At 44.4% G+C, this 25272-nt stretch overlaps 1 long non-coding RNA gene across 5 annotated transcripts in view; it reads left to right on the top strand.

Annotated features, from left to right (window-relative positions):
• Nucleotides 1–155: 155 nt before the first annotated feature.
• LOC102972919 overlaps nucleotides 156–25272 on the top strand; it is a 69175-nt gene continuing 44058 nt past the window's right edge. For all 5 annotated transcript variants that reach the window (XR_006218431.1, XR_006218432.1, XR_006218434.1 and 2 more), the window contains exons 1-3: nucleotides 156–778; nucleotides 1326–1482; nucleotides 8570–8628. This is a non-coding gene — a long non-coding RNA (uncharacterized LOC102972919). The remainder of the gene's footprint in view (nucleotides 779–1325; nucleotides 1483–8569; nucleotides 8629–25272) is intronic.

Genomic DNA, 25272 nt, shown 5'->3' with positions numbered 1-25272 from the left:
CTCTGCTGACAGCTCAGAGCCTGGAGCCTGCTTCGGATTCTGTGTCTCCCTCTCTCTCCCCCTCCCCTGCTCGTGCTCTGTCTCTCTGTCTCTCTCTGTCTCTCAAAAATAAAGAAACATTCAAAAAAAATTAAAAGAAAAAGGGGAGAATTCTGGATTTGAAGAGAGAGAGAGAGAGAGACGGAAAACAGGGTGAGGCAGAGACTGGAAGACAAGAAGAACCCCACTAAGGAACGTAAAATTGTGGAGGGTGAGACAGAGAGAAAACGTATCGGAAGATACGATGAGGTCCGCTGGTGGCCTAGGCTGGGGTCGCCCGTAAGGCTTCCCCACCGGCACGCGAGGACTGACGCTGGCCCTCGCCGCAGCCTCGGCTGGGTCCTGCTCACGTCCCACCACATCTCATCCCTGTGCTTCTCTCCTGGTCTACTGGGGGCTCCAAGGCGAGTAACCCAAGGGGAGCAAGGTGGAAGCTGAACCTTCCTCTCTGGCCCGGCCCAGGCAATACTTTGTGGGTCCACGAGTGAGGAAGCTCAGCTCAGATTCAAGGAGAAGGCACGCAGACGCTTCCTCTGGATCTGAGGAGTGTTCCAGAAGCTGTGGCTGTGGCTGAAAACCGCCAAGATGTCCAGTCACGACGTCCCCTGTTCTCGACCTTCAAACCTTCTTGTCTAGCTGGAGCTCTGAAAGTCAACCCAGTGATCCTCGCAAACGAATGAAATATCCTGGCTCCAGAAGGGTGGGGCGGTAGAGGGATATGCACCAAGTGGGGTACAAGGTCAGCTCTTGCGTGTGGAGAGGCCTGAGGCACTGGGGGGGGGGGCACTGGCCTCTTATCTTCGGGAGGGCTTTGCGGGCGAATCAGATGGCTGCGGCTAACATCCCCTAACTCTGGAGTGGGTGTTCCGGCTCGCTTTATCCAAGCCCTCGTGTTTGTTCTTGATACCTTCTTATCTTGTGACCTGTTTTCTCTCCCCCTGCCTCACCTGCATTCCAACCAACCATCCCTGCTTTCAACCACGTTATTCTTCTGTGATCCGAAAGCTGTCTCCATCACTTTCTCTCCCTTGGTCATCACCTTATACTTTCTGTGCGTGGAAAAGACGCACCACCCCCTTCCTCTCCCTCGAGTTTGGCTTCTCCGCTGCCCTTGTCAGACCAGTAGCTCTCCCTGCCCTTCTCCGTCCCACTCACCTGCCCGCTTGCAAATCTGTATTTTCATTGAGGGCTCCCTCCTTGGGGCCATTGTCTGTTGCCTTCTAACACCATGACTTCCGTCCATGTAGCTCATGCCTTTCTTCTCTGTCTGACTTGTCTTATCTTAGGTGCCGTCTGTCTGGCGTGTCGCAGGGCCATGGCCCCTGGTGTGCCCAACGCCCAGCATCTCTGTCAGATACAGTTTTGACATCTTCGTGGTGAAGCCTCGTCCACACCCACGGACTTCCAGGCGGGATATGTTGCTCAGCTGCCCACCTTTGTCTGGTAAGAGTGTCTTATGTCCCATCACCCCTAAAGACATGTTTCCCCCCTCGTCTTGGTCTCTGGTCTCCAAATATTATCCACTATAGACATTCACTTTTAATCCTCATGCAGACTGGGATCCTTTCCTCCTCTTCGTATAAAAGCGATACATACCTGCTGTGGAAAACCTAGAACCCGCAAAAACACCATAAGGAAACAAACGTCGTAGACATCAACATTGTTGACCCCTCCATACTCAGCATTTTGATTTGCAACAAAATAGAACCACTATCATCTACGTAGTGGGCAGTGCCTTCCTTCGGGTGGTTTGCTGTTTTACAGATTCAACTGTTTTCTCTTTTTTTAAATGTGTATTTATTCATTACAAACTATTTCAGTTTATTCATTTTGAGCAGGGGAGGGGCAGTAAGCGAGGGGAAGAGAGAATCCCAAGCAGGCTCTGCACTGTCAGTGCAGAGTCCGATGCGGGGCTCGGACCCATGAACGATGAGATCGTGCCCTGAGGTGAAGTCAGACGCTTAACCCACTGAGCCCCCCCCCCAGGCGCCCCCGGTTTGTAGACTCAACTGTTACACATCTACAGTCTCGGGCCCCAGCTAATTGAACCTCTGTGGCCATCTGCTCTCGCCTTAGGATGAAACCGGATGATATTAGGATCTGGAGCCATAACAGCACATCAAGGTGGGAATTGGAATTTTCACTTGGAAGCCTAAAGCTTTATTGGAGAAGGTGGTTTGCAAGAGACAAGTAGAGAAGACAGTTGCTGACAGGCTTTGCTTGGATCCTGGCACTCACTCCCGCAGGGAATTTTGTGCCCTGGTCTTTTATTCGTATCTGACATCCTTCCTCAGTGGGGGAGCTGTATCTGTGGGATTCTGGTATTTCCACCTAACAATAGTTGAGAGAGGGGACACTCCTTGGCCACCTGCTCTTTTCACTTAATCATGGTTCATAAGCTTTTTTTTTTGGGGGGGGTGTCGTTATCCATTCTTCCAGATTATAAATTTGGGACAGCTGTGGATGTTTGAATATTTATGGGGAAAGTGGACCATCCTACTCAAACTCTGGCGTTAGGTAGCACTAAGTCCTGCCTGCTTTGCCACTTAGTTTGGTATGTGATTTGGGCAAATTACTTAAACACTCTGTGTCTCAGAGTCCGCATCCGTAACATGGATATAACAATATGGTCAAGTGATGTAATGTATCAAACATCCCCAGGACACAATCTGCCACACAAGTAAGCCTTCAGTAGATTTTTGCGGATGGTTGTACGAATGATCAAAATCCTAAATTGTCTGTAATTACTCATGAAACGACCCCCCAGTTTTTCAGCATTATAATCAAAGCTGTAATGAAGATCCCCAAATATTTACGCATGCTTTTCTTTCATTTGTTTATTTACTTATTAAAAATTAAAAAAAAATGTTTATTTATTCTTGAGAGAGAGACAGGGAGCGAGCAGGAGAGAGGCAGAGAGAGGGAGACACAGAATCTGAAGCACGCTCCAGGCTCTGAGCTGTCAGCACAGAGCCCGACGCAGGGCTCGAACTCGCGAACCGCGAGATTGTGACCTGAGCCGAAGTCGGCCGCTTTACCGACTGAGCCACCCAGGCGCCCCATGCATGATTTTCTTAAGAAAAGTGCTGGAAGTTGCATCTTCAGACCACAGATGATGGACATTGAAGAGTTCAGAACTGTCACTGCTTTTGCTGAATTATCTAAGTTGTCTACACCCCAGGCTTTCCCATGTTTTTTTTGTCCACAGTTTCAGAGACAGCGTGTCTCTTTCTGGGTCCAGGATCTGTTGTATGCTCAGCTTCCAACAAAATGAAAACCGGGTCACATCTGACATTTCTTTTATTTATTTACTTACTTGTTGATTTTTACATCGGACACTTAAATGGAGGCTCTTCCGAGTAGATCTCACTCACTCGTTCAGTTATGCGCTCACATGCCAGGTGCAGATTAAGTTTGTGTATAAACTAGGCTTAAAGGATCGGTTTATATTCTCAGAGCTGACTCCTGCTAACTACGGAGTGGGCTTTGGAGCTTTGAGGAAGAGTTCTAGACTGTTCTAAGGAAGTCAGATACTGACCAGGGCTGAATGATCCCTAGGCAGTCTTTCCTCTCTAGAAATAAGAATATTGGAAATAAGAACCCCTTGATCCCTTGACCTGCTGGGGATGATCCACCTGTAGACCCTTCCCTGGCTTCCTGGCTCAGGAAATATCCACATGAGATCCCGTGAGATGCTTCTTTGAGCCATCCACTGTGCTGAGAAAACCCAACAGCCTCCTTGTCTTCAAGGAGCATTGTCTGTTGGACAAGCAGATGTACACACAATTCTAGGTCCAAGTTAAATTTGCCAGAATGGAGGAGGTTCCGCGTAAGGAAATTCCCGAGCCAAGGTCCGCACGGTTAGCCTGATGGTCTCCAGAGGGTGTTGGTTGGTCCAAAGCTACAGCACTTAAAACATTTTTAGTTGCCAGCAGTTAACAACTGGAGATTTCTGTCTCCCTTTGGAAACAAACAAACAAGAAAATGGAAGTATTGGTAATTCCGAGCCCTCATTTTACCCCGGCAGCAGTGAGGAGTGGCTGATCCGTTAGCCAGGGCTTGGGTTCTCTTTTTTAGCACTGTCCCCACCACGTTTGCTATCTGGATGAGCCACGGGCTTATGACCACAGGCCTAGTTAAGGGGCCTTTATGCTTCCCCAGAGAGCTGTGCTAGAAAGGAGGGCTGCAGGGTAAGCAAGAAGTTGCTCAGGCGGAGGGTGGACCACCCATGGTGAGCAGAATAGCATGTGCAAAGGTACTGGGGCTTGGGCACAGAGGCCTGCTTGGGTGGTGACAAACAGATGGGACGGGAGAGGAGTTGGATATTCGAAGGAAGGGACCGAGAGAAAAGAGCTGGGGAGGCATGCCAAAGTAAGGAATTTGGATTTTTTTTTTTGCTATTAGAACTGGAGCTGGTGACTGATCAAAGAATAGCTACAAAGAGTGCCTACTAACAGTGCCCTGACCTCAATGGTGGCACCTTGCAGAGTACGATATGTGCAGAACCTCATTACGTCCTGACACCGAGCCCAGGAGACGTGTGCTTTTATTCCCCTCGCCTTACAGATGAGGAAAGACGGATAGAAGGAGGTTGCTTAAGTGACTTCCCCAAGGTCACAACCAGTCAGTTGGCAGAGCAGGAAGGGGACCTCAGGCCTGACTACAGAGCCCACCGCTTGACTCCCAGATGGCATCCGTGCTTCAGAACCACTACCCCGGCAGCCAAGGCAGGCTTGCTTTGGGAGTGGGTAGGAGAGGCCGACAGACAGAGCAGGGGGGCTTAGTGCCTGTCCGCTGCCGTGGCCGGCAGGAGAGCCGCACCGAGCAGCGTCCGTGCGGTGCAGAAAAGGGGGTGGATGGGGGATACATGGAGTTAGACCTTCCTCCGTGGGATCTGCCAGCACAGGAGTTTCCTCTTCCTCCTGTGAATTCTCAAAACGCTCTGTGTCTCTTTCCCCAGACTCCCTCGTGCCACGACCTCATGGCAGCTTTGCGCACCTCGTGGCAGCCTGTAGAGTTTGAGTTCGCAAGGGGCAGGGGGAGTTTTGCTTTAGTTGCCTCAATTTCCTTTTTGCATCGCCGAGCACAGTGCTTTCGTGAACGAATGCGTTCCCAAATTATCGCTTTCAGATCATTTCTCCTTACATATGCATTTATTTGAGAAGTCCGCGGCAGGTGAAACACTTTTTTTTTTTCTTTTTCTTTTTTCAAATAGGCAAATCATCTCTTTACACAATCCACTCGAAGCTCTTTGGAAACATGAGGGAAAGTAAGACGGGGAAGTTGTTTAAAAGCGGCAAACCTTTTAAGAGCCAATGTCACATTTATTGCTATAAAATATTTTTCTCTCTCTGTTAGACATCTGGTTCCCATTACGTACAGTATTGGGTACTTGAGTTCACCAGGCATTTTGCATACCAAGCAGTGTGCATGCGAAATCGACCCCCCCACCCCCACCATCCGCCGGTTCCTATTTGTCTCACGCTAGTCAACCCTTCTATCACCAACTTAATTCTTCCCAATATGCTCTCGAGGTTAGTTTGTTCATACTTGGCTCGAGGACCAAATTGCCAGCGTCTGAGAAACGAGGAACTTCATCGTGGAGTCTTTGCTTTGTGTCACTGCGTGGTCCAACTATATAATCTAGCGGCGAAGTCAATGAAACATCTCAATCTTAAGTCTATATTTCCCGGTAACATTGACCCAGAAATGAGAAACACAATATGGAATGTTTGCTAATGAGTCGTGAATTTCATTATAATTGCTTCCACATTCGGGATAGTGCCCTTAAACCATCTAATCTTGACATATCCTGCAACAATCCCGTGTGTTGTAAATGATTTTGTTTTATTCCTTAGGTTACCGTTAAGGGGCTATTTTATGCTTCATTTCATTTTCTTAAAGAAAACCACACACGTGTGTGCACACGCTCACACACACACACACACACACACACACACACACACATCAGTGAGGCTTTTGCCCCGATCTGTATGTTTGGAAATAAAATAATTATGAAACCAAAAGGAGCCCCCATCCTTTGGTTCAGAAATAACAACAAACACATTTAGGAAGAGGGTTGAAATCGGGCCTGTTTGGAGTTCTTAATTCTCTGAGAATTAAAACCAGAATCGAGCAATGCCTCGGCCAGCGGCATCCTGTCCCCTCCCTCTCTGGACTTAAGAATCTATGACTGAATGGACGGACGCAGCTAGCATTCAGTACAGTAATAATGGAAAATTAAATACGACTTTTAAAAACTGCTCACATTATAAAGTGATCTATTAGCATTATATGACTTTAGCACTTAAAGTGACTGATTCTAATTGGACGATTTGGCCCATGGCAAGCATTAAAGAGCTGCAGAATCTTGTGGGTATTTTAAAGTGGATTTTCTTTGGAGGAAAGCTTTGTTCTTGCTCCTGAAAAGGTTGTGCGGAAGAAATCGCTCAGTTCTGGCGGAGCCACAGGTGATTGTGTGTGTGTGTGTGTGTGTGTGTGTGTGTGTGTTTTCTTTGGTTCCCGCATCAATAAGGCAAATGGTAAAAACAGTTCTGCATTTTTTCTCCTTTTTTTTTTTTTTTTTTATTAAGGGAAACTCTGTCTTTACAGCTTCTGGATATTATCCTGAAGAAGTAAAGATGGATGGCCTTCTCTGATGAGCTTTTTTAGCAACCGGACAGGCGTTCTTTTCCTGCACCTGGTTGGCATACCGTATCCTGCTGAATCTTTTCTGGGCAAGCCTGTGGGTCACTAAGATGCGGCTACGGTATCACACCTCGAGCTGAACTTAATTTAAGCATGTGATCACAAAACGAGGGGGTAATTCTCGCGGTATGGACTACCGGAAGCTTATAAACCGAACAGTATTATAAATGGCAGCTTCTTACTCCGAGGGAGTCCTTTTTAAATTTCCATGTTGAAGCCAAACTGAACTTTTACCTCGATCTCCGTGCATAGGAATTTCCCGTGGGTGGTTCTCGGATCTCTCAATTGTAGAAAAACTGCCTACTATGCTTCAGAAGAGTTTTGATCCAATGACCCACATTGTTATGCGCATAACCCACCGCGGGTTCTTGAACGTGTGATGTAAAAACTCCATGGGGCGCCTGGGTGGCTCAGTCGGTTGGGCGGCCGACTTCGGCTCAGGTCATGATCTCCCGGTTTGTGAGTTCAAGACCGGTGTCAGGCTCTGTGCTGACAGCTCGAAGCCTGGAGCCTGCTTAGGATTCTGTGTCTCCCTCTCTCTCTGACCCTCCCCCGTTCATGCTTTGTCTCTCTCTGTCTCAAAAATAAATAAACGTTAAAAAAAATTAAAAAAAAAAAAAAACTCCAGGAACACGGTTGGAGCACAAACACCAGCCTTATTTGTTTGAAGCATCTCTTTTTAAAATGGCACTTTAACGGTTAAGCATCTGACTCTTGATTTCGGCTCAGGTCACGATCTCTCGGCTTGTGAGTTCGAGCCCAACGTCGGGCTCTGTGCTGACAATGCAAAGCCTGCTTAGAATTCTGTCTCCCTCTCTCGCTGCCCCTCCCCCACTCGCTCTCTAGCTCTCTCTTAAAAATAAAAAGTAAAAAAAGGAAAACTGGGGCACCCGAGTGGCTACGTTGGTTAAACGGCTGTCTCTTGATTTTGGCTCAGGTCATGATCTCACAGTTTGTGAGTTTGGCTCCTGTGTCAGGCTCTGTGCTGATGATGTGGAACCTGCTTGGGATTCTCTGTTTCCCTCTCTCTGCCCTCCCCCGCTTGCACGGGATCTCTCTCTCTCTCTCAAAATAAATAAATATTTTTTAAAAAATACATAAAATTAGCCTTAATTTTTTTTAAAGACATGTTAAGGTAGAAAGAACTTTAAAGGCACGCTGGCTTCTTGTGAGTTTTTCACTAACACTTCCCTGTAGCTTATAATAGCTCTCCCTCTTCCAAAACCTGGAATCTGCAGAAGACAGCAGAAATACCTGTTATTGACCTGAATTAGGATAAAAGGAAAAGAGAAGATAAGATCATAGCCGTCGGCGCTTTGTTTATGAAAACATCATTTTGAGGATGAGCTTGAATCAGACAAAAGTAATGTACCTCCCTCTCCTTCCAGCATATTTGACATGCCAGCCTGATCAGACCAGGAGAACAATGCCCAGAATTAGGGCATTGCCTTTCCTCTATGCTAGTGTCGTGCAGGATAGCATCATTTAATCCTTACGATGGTTCTTTGCTGTTCTACAAATACATATGAAACTAAAAAAAAATATATATATATAAATAAAAATATGAAGGCGTATGAATATAAGAACAAAAAATAAAAATGTGTTTTTAAAAAAGTTATTTTATTTGAAAAGTTTTAAGACTCACAAGAAGTTGTAAAAATAATTCAGAGGGATCCTCTGTCCTCTTTACCCAATTTCCCCCTAGGATAGCATCTCATACAACCATAGTACCTTGTCGACATTAGGAAATTGATTCAGCAGTGTTATCGCAGCTATAGACCTTATTTGGACTTAAACAGTTTTTTTATGCATTCTCTTTTAGGGTCTATATTAATATGGAGAAATGCATTGACCATCAGTGTTAAGGAACATCTCTCACTGGTAAGTATTGATGGTGTAAAATATCCTCAGATGATGTGGTTTTGCATAGCCTGTGGCTGACTCAAGGGGAGGTAGGATTGGTTGTCTTAACGAGGACCCCTTATCCGTGTATTAGTTGACTAAGAAAATAATCAATCCTATAGCAAGTACCAACTGGGGACACAAAGTTGGAGGCATTGACTCTGCTCTCAAGGAACTCCCAGAAGGAGACAGAAAAAGAATCAACACAGAGTTGTATACCACAGAGCAAATGAAACAGCCCGCCATTACTGAGCGCTAACAGGTACATTAGCCATAAAGGGATTAAGAGGCATACCTCCCGTTCTCTGGCTCTTACTGTCGAGTGGAGAAGACAAGACCCTTAACAAGTGATGGCAGCAGAGGTTCTACCACAGGGCGGGGGGCTCAAAGTGAGTAGGTCCTGACCTGGTCAAAGGGTGCGGGAAAGTGACTCAGGAGCATGTCCTGTGACCCGCTTTTCAAGATGTTGAGAATGACCGCTTACAGGATCTTTGGACAGCCTGCTTCATTCAGAGCCTATATGGCATCTCCTAGCTCTGGCTGTTGCCTGTGAACGGAGGGCTTGCTACCAAAAGAGCGGTCATTGTTTCTTAGAACTGACTCGGATGCTCTTTGATGTCATGCCCGATACGCCAGATCTTCCCTGCTCAACGCTGGGAGGCCCGGAGCTGGGCTCGCACAGAACAGGGGGTGGAGAGAGGTCTGTTTTCTAGCGGTAAGGGGGATGTGGTTCCCTAGAGCGGGGATGGTACACCGTGCCAGAAAAAGAAAACCATTGTACGCTTTAAACATCGAGGTTCCTCATCCAGACTGTCACCGTACTATCATCAGCTAGCCTATTACCAATGTGATTCTGGGCGTTTCCCGCTCAGAAGCCCCTCAGATGACTTGCGCTGGACTCCAGGTGGCATCCAAAATTCTTACTGTGGCCTAAAAGGCCCTGCATGGTCTGGCCCAACCTTCCTATGTCCCCGGGCTGGTCACATTCCACTTTGCTTCCAGGTCCCAGGGATCCAGTCTCGCTGGACTGTTTAATGGCCCTTTAACTTGCTAAGCCGTGTTCCACTCCTGGGCCTTTGCCCGTGCTTCCCCCTTGTACCTTCATCTGTAACCTCATTCTCCAGGCTTGTATTGTAAGACTTTCTATACTGAAGCGTCTGTCTCTATGAAGTTGCCACCAAGAGTCTCATTTTATCTGTACTGATGCCTCTTGCATGCATTACATATATAATCTTATATTCGATGATACAATTACATGTCTGTCTCCCCTATTACACTGTGAGTTCCGTGAGGGCAAGGATGATGTCTACTGTTGTGATTATCTCCTCAACGTTCAATAAGTATTTGTTGAATGACTTATTGAATGGAGGGATAGATGAATGAATGACATAATGATACGGCCCCTCCTTTCTCCCTTAAGTTTAAGGAATGTCCCATCTGGGATTTGGACATATTTATAAACTCTTTGTTTGGGGATCATTTGTTTTGGGTTCACTTCTGAGGTCTTTCTCATGTTCAGGCAGGAATAGCTTTTCGTAGGAAATCATGGCTGAGGTGATTTGGTCTCCGGTTTGGCCTATTCCAGTGGATTCTGTTTTGTGTGTTTTATGTGGTCATTTCAAGGCCACGCCAACAAAGGAGTGGCCATTCCTCATCAATGTCATGGCCATTCATTGGCAAAGAATGGCCCGGAGCTTCTTTGCTGATCTCAGGGCTCTCTGAGCATGGCACTTTGATACGTTGGTGATCTTGACAGTGGGGACATTTCAGTAGACAGGTCCAGCACACCCTTGGAAGAGTCGGTAGCTGGATTCTAGATCCAAATCCTGTCTTCACTGGCTTCAGGATGGAAAAGGTCATTATGGATGGGGACGAAGGAGGCTCACTTGTGGATCAAATCTAAGAGGTATGTGGAACAAGGAGAGAGAGAGAGAGAGAGAGAAGCCAGGGACCATCTCCATGGAGGAATGATCTTTGAGCTAATTCTAGATTGATGGTCAGATTTGAATTAGTTCTATGGGAATATGTGACAGGAGGTAAGGGTGAGGCAGAGGCAGTGGTGTGTGTAAAGGTCCTGGAGATAAGTCTGATAAGAAGGCTCAACCAAGCCTCTGGAAAATTAGGATACAAACCCATGTCTCTTGAAAAGAGTGGTCTTCCCCCTGTCCCTCAAAGTTGAGTTCTCTAGATAATTTCTTCAATTTTGTGGCTAGTACCTACCTAGTCTAGGCATATGTTAGTAATCAAATGTAGATTCTTTATCTTATATTTAGGTAGGTAGGTAACAATCTGTGTGAATTCCATCCCTTCCCTCCTTTCCTTGTAGGCTTTTATCAAGGTGTGTGTGTGTGTGTGTGTGTGTGTGCGCACGCACGGATCTTTACATTTATTTGTCTATCTTGCCCAGATATAAATGAAGATCACAAGATTTGTTTTTCATAAAAGCTTTGAGATTCTGGAGGGTTACTCCCAATGGTGAATGTGTAGCTAGTATAAAGGCAACATGGCCAGCCAGAAGGAGGTCAGAGTTTGGAGTTAAATGCCTGGGGACAAGGTTCAACTTTGCGATTGCTGACTTGTGACTTTGGGCAAGTCACTTAACCTCTCTGAGCCTCAGTGTCCTCCCTTCCAACTCTGGGGTGACAATTAAATTATTTGCCTCATTTGTCTCATGGAAGTATGCATGTGAGGGGATCTGTCTGAAAGAGATTCAAAAATTATAAGGCACTTGGTCAATATCAGGCATTGTTGTTGTACAATAAGTGTATCCTTAAAAAATGTTACTGGTTACTGGAAGTAGGTGCTGTAAGTGTGGGCGAGACCCTTCCAGGCTCAACGTCACTTGAAAGTTTACAATAACGTATTTCAAATATGGTGGCAATGTAACAGCCAGACGTTCAAACATTTCTGAAAGCAATGGAAATTTACATTATGTTGCAGGTTTATCATTTACGTGGCAAGCAATTCAATGTATAAATATTGCGAACGAGAAAGTCAGTCCCCAAATAAAGACTGGTAAAACCTTGTGATTTATAGCAAGAAAGATATCAAAGTGAATTTTGCTGGGATATTCCTGGGTAGCTCATTTTGTAGCATGTTTGGAAATGATATAACATTAGAATCACTTTTCGGGATATAGTAATAAACTTTCTCAAAAAGTTTTATTTAACCAGGAAGTAGCTCGCGTAACTGGGAAGAAATGCAAACACATTTTATCTGTAACAGAAGACTCTCTCTCAGACATCAGTTTTACAATCTGACAAATCTAAAAATGCACATCCAGGTCAGTACGAAAAACATTAGTGAGATCTTTTTGCTATAAAAAAATGACTTTCTAGAGACTCAGATCGGGTTCGTATTAAAGAGGACAGGGATGAATTTATTCAGACAACACAAGCCCAGAAAACGTTTGGTGGGTAGTACAAACTGGTTATTGATGAGTGACTGGGAATTAGACTATGGAATTGGAACCATAATTAACATCTGGAGAAGTATAAAACCATAAACCATTTTAGACCAAGGTAGATTTGTTTTGTTCTCTTCTGTTTTTCCTTCTTTCTTATTTCTATCATGCCAGTTGGAACACTCCCCCCCCCCTTTACTCTTGAGACCCTCATGAATGAAATGAAAACAAATATTAAAAGACTATAGAGGAACAACACAAGTGGCTTTGGAAATGGACCAACTACAAGTGGTTGTATTCATTGGCTTGCTGGTCAATACCTCCGTCAGCTGGTGCATGTAGGAAGCTAAGGAATGCTTTCTTGTCGACTTGGGAGATCAAAGTTTTGGATCTTGAAAAGACAAGACGTTTGGAGTGGGGGAGGGTGCGACACGTTTAAAAATGGCCAGTACATTGTAGGGCTGCCTTCGGCCACCCAAGAGGAGAAATCGAGTTGGTGTTCCGCCACCGACTCTTGGAGCTGAAGGGATACATTATGGTCAGCTGACCACGGGGGCTCCCGGGGGGGCACAACGTCGCCACGGGGCACTTTGCTACAGTGCCCCGGGGGTCTTTACTGATCCTGAGCGCCAGCCACCTCATCCAGCCCAGAGCGGTCCAGTAGTTGGATGGCTCTTGAATATCACAAGCTGGCTTTTACCCTGACTTGAGCGATTCGGTTTTTTGCCTCTTTAGTAGACAGTCTTTTGCCTTGGGAGGTGAGCCCACAGGGAGGGGTTACTTAGGTCGAGCCTCAAAATGCACACACTGCATCTTTAAGAAATAGTTTACTTGTGAATCAGTAAACGCACTAGACAAAGCGGCCATTACTTATGCATTCCTGCAGACCCTGCAAGGTGAAAATGATAGAATAAACATCATATACTTCATTATGATATCGGTTTATACTTCCAGGGTACACAAAAAGAGGCCATTTCATCAAGCTAATTGCCTGAAAGTAAAAGAGAGAGAACTTTAGCTATTAGTCTATTATGGGGCTTTTTTCTTAATCACAAATAGGGGCCGTGTGTCCCTGGGGGATGTGTATTCTAATTTACAATTGAACTACAGATCAGAGCAATCAATCTTGGGCAGCACTTTTACAGTGTAATTGCTACAACAATAACAAATACAAAAAAAAAAAAAAAAAAAGGAAGAAGAAGAAGAAGGAGGAGAAGACGAAGAAGGCCTAGTGGAGCTTCAGCTTGAGGTGGAGGTATTTCCAGGCACTAGCTCAGGGTGGGAGGGAGAAAAGAACCACAGCAAACATGAATATGCAATGAGGGCTCATTAGCGGCCTAGTGTTGCCATGACGAATGGCATTATCCCCGGCCTGGTGCTGCCTAAACATGAATTTTATAACGACCCATTTATCATGACTTGTCATGAGCTTCTCTACTGTACTTTCTTCCAGCTCACACACCTTTCCCTATTATGACGGTACAATCTTTCCCTTTCCTATTATTGTTTCCTTTTGTATTGACTCCTGGCTCTCCGAAGCGAGCACTCGAATACAGCAACATGCTAATGGGTGATTTGTGACTTCAAAAAGGCGAAGAAACGAAAACTCGATCGGTCATCCCCCCGCCCGCCCAGCGGTCATGTAATTGAGCACAAAGTTAGACTAAACTTTTCAAGACATTTCTTAATATGGGAGCTTTCGTTTTACCGGAGCATTCTGACACCGCAGATACGTTACAAATTTTAAATGAACCGCATCGCCTTCCTTTCATTCGTTTTGTTCCCATTTGTTTGTTTGTTTTGTTTTGTTTTATCCTGTGGAAAGCTTTTGATATCTTAAAAGTAGAATTCAAAATTAGAGGTATTTTCCAAAGATCTTGGAGCTATGACAAAAAGGTGTAAGATTGAAATGCTGGAAAGGTGTTTTAGTGCTTAGCATTTTACAGGGGTGGGAGCTGATTTCTCACTTAGACACGCTCTTGCGTTGTTGGGAGGAAGGTTGACGTGTTTTTCCGTGACAACTTCCCAGGACATACGCTTTGTTAATAGTAAAAGACAAAACAAAACATGAGAGCAATGTTCCTTGATAGAAACCGTGAGGTCTGTCTGAATATTCGGCAGGACGCGAAACTGCCATATGCAAAGGCTGGAGTCTTTGCCATTGGCCAAGAGGGTGTGTGAGCTGCCTCAAAGTTAAGGCCAACAGTTCATCAAGGTTATGGTTCCCGATTGGCAGAAGTGCCCTAATTGTAATACAGACCCAGCCAGTGGGATCTATGAGTCATCTATTTAGTGACCATAGAGAGAGTAGTACTAAAACGATTTCTCAGTTCAACCAGGTGAAGTTCAGGAAGGACACAGGAACGCAGGGGAGGAGAATCTGGCGTTGTTTTGCACACCCAGGGGTTATGGTCATTCCTGTGTCCAACTTGTAAACAGTAAATTGCTGGCCAGATCTTTTTTTTTTTTTTAATTAATTAATTTATTTGAGAGCGAGAGAGAGAGCTCTAGCACGCACACGCACACAAGTGGGGGAGGGGCAGAGAGAAGGAGAGTCCGAATCTCCAACAGGTTCCATGCCATCAGTGCAGAGCCCGATGAGGGGCTCGAACTCAAGAACTGTGAGATCTGACCCGAGCTGAGATCAAGAGGTGGATGTTTAACCGACTGAGCCACCCAAGCGCCCCTAGCTGGCCAGATCTTTTTTGAGTGTGGCTGTCTCTCTTGTGCCCCTGGATTCCACATTAACAGTCACGATACTTTTATGTAATAATATTTAAACAATAATATGTAAACTTCGTGGTAAAATATTTTATTAAAAAAATTTTTTTAAATGTTTTATTTATTTTTGAGACAGAGAGAGACAGAGTATGAATGGGGGAGGGTCAGAGAGAGAGGGAGACACAGAATCTGAAACAGGCTCCAGGCTCTGAGCCGTCAGCACAGAGCCCGACGCGGGGCTCGAACTCACGGACCGTGAGATCGTGACCTGAGCCGAAGCCAGACGCTTAACCGACTGAGCCACCCAGGCGCCCCTGGTAAAATATTTTAAATGTTGATGATCATGTGCATTTGCAGTTGTGGTTCCAGAGTTCTTTCATGAGATCCTCAGCTTTATTGGGGGCAGGGTTATTATTCCCGTTTTAAAGAGGTAAAAATCGAGGCTCAGTGCTTAAGTGACAAACTCAGGGTCACACAGAACACGAAGGTGCTGAGGCTCACCAAGGCTTTACCTTGCTAGTGCTTCTCTGACCCAAAGTCACCAGAGCAGAAATTGTTCCCAATGTGTCATCTCTTATGGGACCTGGCAGCAAGGGAGTGAGTTTGGGGAAGGAGCCGGTTGAAAAGATGGCCGCCATTTGCATTTGAGAGCTGGTTATTCTCAACGACTTACCAGAATCGAAGTTAGCACGCACATGTCAATTAAAATTCCATCCATTTAAGCTGTATTATTTTTCATCATTAAAAAATGCAGATAGGAAACTTTCTTCAACCTAAAGACTTGGGCACCGTTCTGGCTGGTGTTCCTGTATTTTGAGTCCGTTGAGGACTCAGTATTTTCTGAAGAAAATATCTTTGTGTTTTCCCCTATGAATGAATTAAACAGGACTGTTAGACATAATTTGGTGGGGAAGGGCCTCAAATATTGGCAAATGATATTAAAGAACGTTGTGATTATGACTGAGCAGATTAAGACCATGTCTATACGACAGCAAACATCTGGAGCTTTAAAAACATCTGGGTTTTTGACTCTTATTTATCTGGTGGTTGGCATCATGGACAGAAAGGGGGAAAAAGAATTTAATGCTATTACTGCTGAATTAGACACAATTTTTATATTTAGTTAATCTGCAAATATTAACTAATTATTCTATTTCACATAACATTTAATGAAGAAAATTTTTCCACCAGGCCAGTAAATACCGAGAGAAAGATGTAATTAGGTGATTTAAGAAAAAACTTAGCTTGAGGCATGTTTCAATCTTGGTCATAGTTTATCGACAGCAGTTTCCTTGGGCCAAAATCTTTTTAGGTCTTTGGACACTCTTTTTTTTTTTTTTTTTTTTTCTTTCAGGGAGTAGAGTCTCCATGTATTATGAGGATCTGTGAATTTACAATGTGTTTTGACAATAGTAAAGTTTTGTAAACACTTAATAACATATGAGATACATCTAGTAACAGACATTTTCTTTGCCAAGTGAATGATCTGGCCTGATAAAATCAGTGTAAACCCACTCTCCACCCGGCCTCCTGACATGCCCACAGCTGAACCCCCAAGAGGAATGGAATGAAAACAGGTCTTTGGGGGCAGCTGGATGGCTCAGTCAGTTAAGCGTCTGCCTCTTGATTTTGGCTCGGGTCATGATCTCACGGTTTGTGGAATCAAGTCTGGTCAGGCTCTGTCCTGGCAGCGTGGAGCCTGCGTGAGATTCTCTTTCTCTCCCTCTCTCTCTCTCTCTCTCTGCCCCTCCCCCGCTTGTGCTCGCTCTCTCCCTCTCTCTCAAAATAAATAAATAAACTTAAACAAAAAACCAAACAACTAAAACAGGTCTTCAAAGACTTGACTGCAATGAAAAGCACCTTCTGTGACTGACCTTTTTGGTGATCTCATCTAAAAAAAGTTATGATTATTGAGCATTTCCTCTGTAGCTTATTCTCAATCCAATCAGTTCTAATGAAATAATCTGCTTGCTTTTTATATTCTCAAGTTTTCGAAATGATTAGCACTTCCTTGAGATAGGCCATTAATTGGACACACAACCCAGATAAAAAGGCTGAAACCCGGGGAACATATAAAAAAACATAAGGCTGTTGCAATTTAAGTGCCTTCAAAAGATCTAATTTGATTTTTAAAAGCAATTCTGCAGATGTGAAAATTAAAGGCACGCAGAAACAAGATATGTTTTAATGAATGTGTAGGTAAGAAACATTTAGAGGTTTCAGTGGCCTTCCTCTGAATTTTTATTTATTTTTTTTAATTTAGCGGTTAGGTTGGAAAGACTGAGCCTGCAACATGATAGAAACTGCTGAATTTTATGGGTTGCTGTTTCTTTATTGAACTGCCTTGTTTTTCTTGCCCACCGTATTTCTGGAACAACTTGGTATTTCCGGGTGCAGATTTTCAATCCTAGTACCCATCAATCAGATTTCAAATTCTAATAAAGTGAAAGGGTCCCTCCGTTTGGTTTGTCTTGGCTGCCCCCCCCCCCACCATGAGCAAATTGTATGCTGATTCCTATTAAAAAAAAAAGGAAGAAGAAAGAGAAGTGGTGGCGGGGGTGAGGGGGAACCTTCTCGTGGCTCTAATGACATCTTCAGTCATTAATGAGTTAATAAAAATCTCAAAGTCATCTGGGGCTAGATAAGGAGGAAGAAAGAGAAGTATTGTACTATAATGACAGGCTCCCTGACTGCCCTCGGAGATGTCATGGGTCAGTCATGTTAAGAATGTGTGCGTCCAATCATCTGCTGATTTTTATCAGCAAGCCTTCCAGCAGGAACTGACAAGGGCCAGTTTGGGAGTCACAATGAATAAACAATGACTTTTTGGATTGTTGGGGGCTGTGTAATAGAGTGAGGGGTTTATAGGTACTAAAACATGGTGACATTAGCAATCAATATACCAATTACTGGACAAGTTATTGGATGAGGCATCCCCGGGTCCTCAGCCTTCCTGCGCTTTGAAGAGGCCTGGGGCAGGCCTCATCTCCTGGGAGCTTGTTGGAAATGCAGATTCTCAGGGCCCTCTCCAAGCTTACCAAAGCAGAAGCCCTGGGCGCGGGGCCTCGGAGGTCTGTGCTCCCAACACGGCCTCTGGGGGACCCTGAGGCACCTTACAGGTTTGGGAATCGAAGTACAACTTCGAGCCAAAGATCCTCACCAGGGCTTATGCTGTCCTCTGTCACCCCTGATGCACCACATGATGCCTTTGTTACTCAAACAAGTTAAGAGGCAGAAGTGTGCAAATAAATGATTTCCTTAAAAAATTAAATGAAGGTAAATCCCGGCTTATCTCTAGAATTACGTCACTCTCCTACGCTCGCACAGGTTTTCTTGAACGATCTTGATGCATGAGTGACTTTGATTCTAGAAACGGAAGAAGAAACATGGCTTTTGAAATCTATTATTTGCAATAGAGAGGAGGGGCGCCTGGCTGGCTCAGTCGGTTAAGCATCTGACTTCGGCTCAGGTCACGGTCTCACGGTTCGTGAGTTCGAGCCCCGAGTTGGGCTCGGTGCTGACAGCTCGGAGCCTGGAGCCTGTTTCGGATTCTGTGTCTCCCTCTCTCTCTGTGCCCCTCCCCCGCTTGCACTCTGTCTCTCTCTCTCTCTCTCTCTCAAAAATGAATAAATGTTAGAAAAGTGTTTAAAAAAATAAAATAGAAAGGAGAAGTGACTTTGTGAGTAATCCTCATAGGCCAAAAATAATCCGTAAGAAAAAAAAATCAATGTATGTGGAACATTCACTTACAAATGGAAATAATACTCATCTGGGCATTCAATGCCATTCTCTTATTTTTGAGAGAGAGAGAGATTGAGAGAGAGAGAGAGAGAGAGAGAGAGAGAGAGAGCAGGGGAGGGGTAGAGAGAGAGAGAGAATCCCAGGCACCAATGGTGCCGAGCCCGACGTGGGACTCGAACCCACTAGCCGTGAGATCGTGACCTGGGCCGAAAGCAAGAGTTGGACACTTAACCGGCCGAACCACTCAGACACCCCTGGAGTATTTCTCTTATCTTGGCTGAGAATCTTACAGAAGGGGCAGCCCAGAGCTTGCTGAACTTTCAAAAGAGGTGGGCTAGTCAGCCAGACAGGCAGTAGGTTTAAATATCTTACCCTGAGTATGTTTACAGAACAGTTCTGACGCTCGAAACATTAATACAAAAAGAAGTCCGGGTCAAGCGAAAAACTCTAGGTTAAACTGAGTCAAACCGGATGGTTTGCAGCAGAGGCCTCTAACATGTTACCACGCACTGTAAGTCTCCAGGACAGCGTTGCCCAATGGATTTGATCGACAAAACCCTTTCGCGAAGGATAATCTTAGCGTTTCAAGGAGTAAACTTTAGGAAGCATGGATTCAAATGTTTTAAGATGGCAAACACCTGTGGGCACAAGGTAGTTATTCTCTGTGTTGTACAATAATGGACCGCTTTCTTTGTTATGATTTATTAAACCCTCTGTGTCTGACATCAACGTTAATTACGTGGTGGCTTAAAGCCAACGAGAAAGTTCACGTAACCATCACCAAAGAGTTAAATAAGTTGTCCAGCTGTTGATGGTCAGGTTAAATTATCCCTGAATTTTTGGCATATCTCCCAGAACAGGTACTAATTTAAAAAGAGAGAGAGAGAGACAGAGAGACAGAGAGAGAAAAAAAAAATCTGGATTTTACTGGTGAGATTCCATTGCGTTTTCACAAATGAGAGCTAATTCCATGGCTACTCCCCGTATGTACCCCAGAAACTCCACACGAAAGGAGATGTGAACCTCGCCTGATCCTGGCGAGCCCTTCTGTTCCCCTTGGACAGTATTGCCCTGATAGTTTCCACCTCCCTGGGTTCCAGATGGCTGTGGCTATGGGTCCACCTTGGTTTCCACACTGGCTCTTCCTGAAGGTGATAGGTGGTTGGGGAAAGGGCACTAACGGAGGTCAGCCCAGTGGAGATCTTAAGCACATCCTTGGTTGCAAAACTTCCTCTCTCGAAGTTCTTACAGAGCTGCCTGTTCATGCCAAATGTTAATTCTTGCTGGGGACGTAATGTCTAATAAATGTTATGAAAGAATATCATTTTTCCCGTAGAAGTGAAGGTGCTTTGAAGGGCAGGTTAAGAATGGGATTCGTTTCCCAAGTAACATCTGCGGGTCACGTGCTGGCCTATAAATTACTTCTTTGCTAACCGCCCCCCCCCCGCCTCGATTGTTACACCAGCCTTGGAAGCAATTCTCACATGGAAGGAAGAATGGGACTTAACCGGCATTTGCGAGATGTGCAAAGATGAAAAGTAAACAAACAAAAACCCTAAACATAAGACAACCCCACCCCCCGTGCTAATATTTGTCGTCTTTTTTCAACACGGTCCCGCAAGTCCGCGCAAGACTCAGAACTCATTAGGAGATGTCTCTGAATGAAAAATAATGGGGCAAATTCAGCTTTGGGAGGTCTCAAAGCCCTTATTTTCATCTCCTTTGTAAATATATCCCTGTTGACACCACATGTGTTTCCCAGCTTTGGAGACGCAAGGCCTTTGCTGGAGAGGATTCACTCCACACCCTCGCAGGAAAGAGCAGGGGTTCAGCGTAGTTAACTGAGGTTTACCCACCAACTTGTCTGGTTCGTTACGGAGTGGAATATTTCTCCCCTTTCTATTCTTTGAAATGGTTTGAATTAAAATAGCTTACTCAAGGTCACTGGAGGCATATGGTCCTGCTCAAAACTTTAAACAAAACATTAGTTTTTACAACCTTTTGTAATTTGGTATTGTATACAACATGGTTATATGCAGAGATTCTGTAATCTTTTCAGCGGTGACAGAAATATGAGAAGCAAATTTATAAGCCATTTAGTGAAGCATTTAATCAATTTCATGCATAGGAAATAACTCCGATTGCTTTGCTTTATCAATCTTTCTCTCCGGGAGAACTGCAGTCAACGCGATCTCCAGACACTGGCTGGGGGGTGGAGGGGGTGGGCTTGGGGGGGTGGGCAGAGAGCAGGGATGGGGTGGGGAGGGGTGGGGAGTGTGCACAAACCTTTCGACGCACTTGAGATATCAGGGACTTCTGAAGTCTGACTAACAGGGCTGCCACAGCATCTCTGAACCTTCTGGAGGCTGTTAATGTATTTCAGAAAGAAAGTACGGGGTCTAATGTTTACAAGAAGTTTTTCGAGGACTTTTGCTGCAGAGTTACTCATTAAACACCCTTTCTCAGAGTGACTCTCATGTGCCCGGGGTGGCAGACTGTGTCCAGCTTTAGGCTCAAAGAAATGTCCGGTGGTTATTACTTCCAAACACATGAAAACTAAAACAACTTACACTAAAGCTTACTTCTGAATCAAGGAGTCAAAGTTATGCCGCAAATAACGGAAAAACCCATCACTGTGGTCTCTTACAAGCAGAGATAGCTTAGCATTTTCCAGATTATTTGAATGGTCTTTTAGGGTTCATGGTGGGATTCTCTTCTGAATTGCTTAAAAGATTAATCCAGCTCTTGGCTACATGGTGGGTTAATGTTTTCTTTTCTGTCATGTGCTTGAATCCCTCTTAGAACACTTTACCCCAAACACCATCAGGTTCTGAAGCGAAAAAAAAATCCTGAGGGAGCAGACGACGGTTTTGCAGGAATCACTATCTGCTAAACCATATTAAAGTTGTATCAGCTCTACTTGTCCTCAAAGATTGGAAGTCATATAAAGGTACCATAGACATAGTTTCTAATTTAGAAAATAATTTGCTTCCACTTATTTCTGAACCTAGAGAAATATTCCAGTGAATAAATTCCCATCGAGATTATTTAGTTCTGATTTTAAATCAGCTCCGTGCATGGATCTCATTTCCGGGAAGACAGGTGTTTCACATCCCCTTTTAAATGTGACATACACAGGGATGTCTCTGCATTGGCAATTCAGTGGCGTGCCATTGGAATTTATTTTGCCGTGTTATTTAAGCTGTGGGGACCGCACGATTACATTGACCAGAGTTGCCTTGGGAATCCTGGATGAAATTGGTAGCTCTAAAGGAGATTGGCCAGTGGAGGTTTGCATGTCTATTGTCTATCTATCTATCTATCTATCATCTATCTACCTATCTATCATCTATCACCTATCTATATCTATCTATCTATCTATCTATCTATCTATCTATCAATCATCTATCTACCTATCTATTATCTATCTATCTATCTATCTATCTATCTATCTATCTATCATCTATCTACCTATTATCTATCTATCTATCTATCTATCTATCTATCATCTATCTATCTACCTATCTATTATCTATCTATCTATCTATCATCTGTCTACCTATTATCTATCTATCTATCTATCTATCTATCTATCTATCATCTATCTATCTACCTATCATCTGTCACTTATCTATATCTATCTATCTATCTATCTATCTATCTATCTATCTATCTATCATCTATCTATCTATCTGTCTGTCTTTCCATTGCTAGTCAACCCTTAACTCTTGGATTAAACCAGTGCTTCACTGACTTTATTTTTTTTTTAATTTTTAAAAATTTATTTATTTTGAGAGAGAGAGAGGGGGACAGGATGGGCAGAGAGAGAGGGAGAGAGAGATAATCCCAAGCAGGCTCCGCACTGTCAGCACAGAGCCCGATGTGGGGCTCTATCCCACAAACCACGTGATCATGACCTGAGCTGAAATCTAGCGTTGGACACTTCATCGACTGAGCCCCCCAGGTGTCCCCTCCTTCACTTCAGAAAGGAAAAAAAAAAGGCATCATTTTAGAGGAAAGATGTCTTTGGCATAAGAGCAGATATTTGGTGGGGGAAAAAAAGCACAATTCCTCTGGGCTAAGGTATTTAACATTTTTAAACGAATTTTGAAGCTCAGAGCAATTACCATACACTTACTGTCCTTGTAAATACTAGAGTTTAGAGCATAAGGCTAACGGTCTCCCTGCCACTACCTGCAACCTGAGTCGTCTTCTCCAGCTTTCTTGATGTGACCTATGTTAGCAAAGGCTTGCTTTTGTCTTTCCAGCCAGAGAAGCCCTAAAGAGTGTGTCATAATCGGCAACGTCTCATTGTGCACTTGCTATTTTCACTCATCAGTGTCTTGGAGGTTTGGGCGTTGTGAGGAGAAAGAGATATACATCATTCTTTCCAAGTGCTTCAGGAATTTTCCAGGGTACGAATATACCAATGCCCATCAACGCTCATTGAGTTATTCCCATACGCTGTACACATATCCTTCTACTGTGTTACACTGAATATGCTTGGACATACTTCCTTATGTACTCAAGTATTTCCCATATGCTTCCATGCGTAACACTCCTAATGTTCATATGCTGAGTATTTTCTGAGCATGGGCACCTAACGTGGAATTGCTGGGGATGTATATTTTATTTTCCTACTGCCAAACTACCTAGCAATTCTAAATGAAAGTCCTCCTAGAATCTCCGATTCCACTCAATTTTACTCAAGCCTACATGCCACTTGGTCACTCTCGTTCTTTGTTTAAAAATGTTGCCTTTGGGGCACCTGGGTGGCTCCGTCGGTTAAGCATCCGACTTCGGCTCAGGTCACGATCTCGCGGTCCGTGGGTTCGAGCCCCGTGTCGGGCTCTGGGCTGATGGCTCAGAGCCTGGAGCCTGCTTCCGATTTTGTGTCTCCCTCTCTCTCTGCCCCTCCCCCGTTCATGCTCTGTCTCTCTCTGTCTCAAAAATAAATAAAACGTTAAAAAAAAATTAAAAAAAATGTTGCCTTTGCTTCTTCAAGAAGATGGAGACCATCTAAAGAGCTTTCTCACCGAGTTGTCCTCGTGCCAGGGCAAGTTGGGCGGGGCAGCCCAGTCACCTGCCAGATGTCTAGAAATTGGGCTTTTCAGGCCCACTGAGGTGGCCGGCTAGTCAGGGATTGTGCAGCATGGGTCACAGCACCAGACCAAACTGAACCCACTATGAATCCTTTTCAAATGGGTTCGGAAAGTCAATCACATGTTTCTATTTCAACCATGACATTGATGCCCAAATCAAACAATTGTTTCGGATAATTCATACGTAAGGCCTGCAGGTGTTTAGCGTTTGAGGAGACAGCCTTGCGACAAAGGTGGTGTTTGCTCAGGACTTACGGCCTGGGAGGGACATTGTTCTGGAACAAGCTGCCAAGAAAAACTTTCCTTGTCCCCTTCACTCAGTGAATTTCTGTTCCTCTCTGCAGTACCTCATGCCCATGTTCTCCTCTCCATCTTCATTGCTGCCTATTCAGACCCTCCCCATCCACACCAGCTCTTTAAACAATATGGTAGGTCTGTATTTACCCCAGCACACCCTCCTTTTTTCCATGCATTGCATCCGTTAAATCCATGAAACACAAATCTAGTTCAGATTAGTTCTTGTTTACAATATTTTCTTTTCTTTATATATTTTTTAATGTTTATTTATTTTTGAGGTGGGGAGGGGCAGAGAGAGAGGGAGGCACAGAATCCGAAGCAGGCTCCAGGCTCTGAGCCATCAGCACAGAGCCCGATGCAGGGCTCGAACTCAGGAAAGCCGAGATCGTGACCTAGGCTGAAGTCGGGCGATTAGCTGACTGAGCCACCCAGGCACCTTTACAATATTTGCTTATTATTCAGACTCCTTATTCTATTGCTCAAGGTCCTCCATGATTTGTCCCCAGATCAGTCTTCTAAAACGTATTTTCTCCTCCTTTCTCTATCTTCAGCTTAGCAAAACAGAATGATCATGATTCCTTCAACCTTGCTCCCTTCCTGCTCTTCCCCTGACCTGGAATGCCATTCCCTGAATTCCAGAGGAGACCTTGTCCTCAAAGTGGGGGACTCGATGTGGCTTGTGCCATCTTTCTCATGTTCCACCAAAACCAGTGTCACCATTGTCTGGGGGGACAGCCACAGGTATTAGCACAAGGAAGGGAAAACAGAAATTGGATGTTGGGTTAGTGCTACGTAAAATGGCTGGACTGAGTATAATCTCAACAAAGGTTAAGCAGATTCTACGTGATGGATGGCAATGTGTTTTCTCTCTCTCTCTCTCTTTTTTTTTTTAAGTTCATTTACTTTGAGAGAGAGGGCAGAGCCCAACGCGGGGCTCCAGACCACGAACTGTGAGATCGTGACCTGAGCCGAAATTAAGAGTCGGACGGTCAACTGACTGAGCCACCCGGGTGCCCCTATGAGTTTTCAATTCTACAGCCTACAGCAGAAAGTGAGAATGTAATGAAATTACAGCTGTATGAAAATGTTAGGCTACAGCGTTTCTATTCAGTGCTACCTTAGTGCAAGCCTCTAACCAGGAAATGGCCTCCTATGTACCGCAGTGAAGCTTACCCAATGGATATGAATAACATGTTTAGTCTATATTATGTATAGTAATTCACGGACGAAAACGATACTTTGGGGTCGCTTAGTAGAACGTATACTTTCGGTTGATTTTTAAGATAAAGAGCATTGATTTTATATCATTTTCTTCATACTTTTCTTCCTGTTCCCCCCCATCTAACTAATGGTATATAT

This window comes from Panthera tigris, chromosome B3 (genome assembly GCF_018350195.1).
Source record: "Panthera tigris isolate Pti1 chromosome B3, P.tigris_Pti1_mat1.1, whole genome shotgun sequence".
Classification (NCBI taxonomy): Eukaryota; Metazoa; Chordata; class Mammalia; order Carnivora; family Felidae; genus Panthera; species Panthera tigris.
Note: the sequence above shows the minus strand (reverse complement) of the source record. Positions and strands in the feature narration are given on the sequence as shown.